We start from the raw sequence: 2457 nt of genomic DNA, 5'->3' as shown, positions 1-2457 counted from the left end.
TGTCTGAATAATTTCTGTAATCACCGAGGAGAGTGCTTTAATAGTACCTCACCTTAACTAGTGAGAAAGGACTACTTCTAGGTTGTTTGGAGAAAACCGACTGAAGTATTTCCTAACAGGCAGGGGGCTCGTCAGCCAAGGAACATAGACGCAGAGCACGCGATGCACGCCTGGCTCACTGTGGCTGTGCTTCGCGAGTGTCTCCAGATGGAGCACGCACCCCCTGGGTCCCCTCCTTGGTCCGTCAGCCGTGTCTCCTGGTTCTGCTTCTCTCCCCGCTTCTTCCTGGTCCCCGTCGCTGGCTTCTCCTCACTCTGTAACCGTTGCTGTTCTGGAGGGTTCCTTCCGCAGCCCTTCTTTCTTTACCTCTTTCCTGGACACCCCTCTTCCTCCCGCCAGCCCCCAAGTCCAGAGCCACCTTCTCCATTCCACTTTGTGCCAGGCGCTGTGCCCGTGCTGGAAACAGAGACGGATGAGACGTGATCCCCAACTGCACTGAGAACGCGAGAGTCCACAGGGAACGACAGACGAGTAAACATTAGTTTCCCATGGTACAGATTAGGACAGGGTATGGTGGGGGCAAAATCGACTCTACACGATGGGGAGGGACAGGTAGGACAGCGCCGCACTGAGTTCTTGCCACGTCGCATAATCGTTAGAAGTAGAAGACTGTTGGGCCCAAGTCAGGGGGCTTTCCGTAAGAAAGTGTGCGTGTGCGCGTGCATGTGTGTGTGTATGTGTGTGTGTGATGCTCATGTGCCCAGAAACTTGAGCAATGGAGGAGCAGTGTGGATAGACCTGAATCCATTCTAAGAAGGTGGCCTTGAGACGTGGTTCCATAGTGCAGCGGTTAGCACGTCTGCTTTACACGCAGAAGGTCCTGGGTTCACGCCCCGGTGGAGCCACGGTCCATGGTCTACGGCCATGCCACCCTGAACGAGCCAGATCCCGTCTGATCTCAGAAGCTAAGCTGGGTCGGGCCTGGTTAGTACTTGGATGGGAGACCACATAGGAAGACCAGGTGCTGTAGGCATAAATAATAATAATAGTAAAATAGAAGGGGACTGTATCTTACCCAGGCATGTTCCAAATGTTAAGTTATCAGAGATGAATTGGGGGCAGCTGGCTTTGCCCCCACCTGCAAATGACTCATTGATTCTTCCTATTCCTTCTTCGAACTTTACATTCAAGGTACCACATTATTTTTGTGCTCCGAGGGTGACTTAAAAAATATTTAACAAGGACATCAACACGGATCAAGCAGAATGATTGAGGGTGATTCTGGATGTCCCTTTCTGTGCTGCAAGATCAGTCCTTTAGTTCTTGGTCATGGGCGTGTGGTGTGTGGGGTGAGGGGGGATGTCCCGAGGAAGGGGCTGTGGAAACTGAGGCAGAAAGGAGGGGACATTTGGGCTTTGGGGGCCATGTAGATTCCCATCCAGAGGCGTTGTGGCTTCCTCCTGAAACTGCAGGATGAAACCTTTCTGTGACCCTGGCTCTCGCTGTGGGCCCTGCTTATAGTGTGATTGATAAATGCTTGCCAGCCGGAGTGGAATGACGGGTTTAGTAAAATCCTTTACCTCTCTCTATTCAGAAAAGCAAAAGAATGTACCGGTGAATGCGTCACAGAGCCCAAGTTTTGCTGTGATTACATCCCCCAATTCTTAGTGGCTTACGACACAAGGCTAATTTCTTGTGTGTACGACTTGTCCATTGCAGGTCATCTGCCCTGTGTCTCTTCCCTCCGGGATCCAGCCTCATGAGGTGACCAGCGTCAGAAATGGGGGTCACTGTGCAAAGGGAGAAAAAGAGGAAGTGACGAGTTGTGAACTGACTCTTCAAGCTTATGCCAGAAAACGACTTGTGACTTCTGCTTATAATTCCCTGGCCCAAGCAAGCCTCACTGGATGCCCACTGTCTTCTTTTAAGAAAGACAGTCTTTACAGGTGTAATATGATCATTGATTCCGGGCCCCACATTGTGCTAGGATGTGCTGGGGAAAGAGAGAGATAAGGTAGCATCCCTGCTCTGGAGAGATCACATTTTAGTAGGAAAATAGATACGTAAACAGACATACCCCAGGGAGCCTCGAAGGGGGACTGGGCTTTTTATGGACCGAGAACAGCAGCCTCTACTAAAAATTCCCTGACCGGTTTAAGTCCACTGCCAGCTCCTCATATTAATAGAACATATTAACAGCCTGTGAGCTCTGTATCCAATAGGTATTTTTCCATTTGCGGCGATCGAGCTTTGCTGGGATTATTAGTTTTGCTTCTGTGTCTCCTCCCACTCTCCAAGTAGAGAACAAAGACCTCGAGACAAACAGACACGAGTCTGTTAGGCAGGAATTCCTCTTACCGATCTGCGTCTTCACAGTGCTAGGTGTCTGCTTGGCACGAAGTGAGAGGATGAGAAGACGGACGAATCGACGGCCAGCCCGGCGCTGCACCACTCCCG

At 50.8% G+C, this 2457-nt stretch overlaps 1 non-coding gene across 1 annotated transcript; it reads left to right on the top strand.

Annotated features, from left to right (window-relative positions):
* The first annotated feature begins 914 nt into the window (after window positions 1–914).
* On the top strand, window positions 915–1033 carry LOC112482982. The gene has a single exon (XR_003047461.1). It is a non-coding gene; the product is annotated as a 5S ribosomal RNA (ribosomal RNA).
* The last annotated feature ends 1424 nt before the right edge of the window (window positions 1034–2457 follow it).

Source organism: Pteropus alecto, unplaced genomic scaffold (genome assembly GCF_000325575.1).
Source record: "Pteropus alecto unplaced genomic scaffold, ASM32557v1 scaffold16, whole genome shotgun sequence".
Lineage (NCBI taxonomy): Eukaryota > Metazoa > Chordata > Mammalia > Chiroptera > Pteropodidae > Pteropus > Pteropus alecto.
Note: the sequence above shows the minus strand (reverse complement) of the source record. Positions and strands in the feature narration are given on the sequence as shown.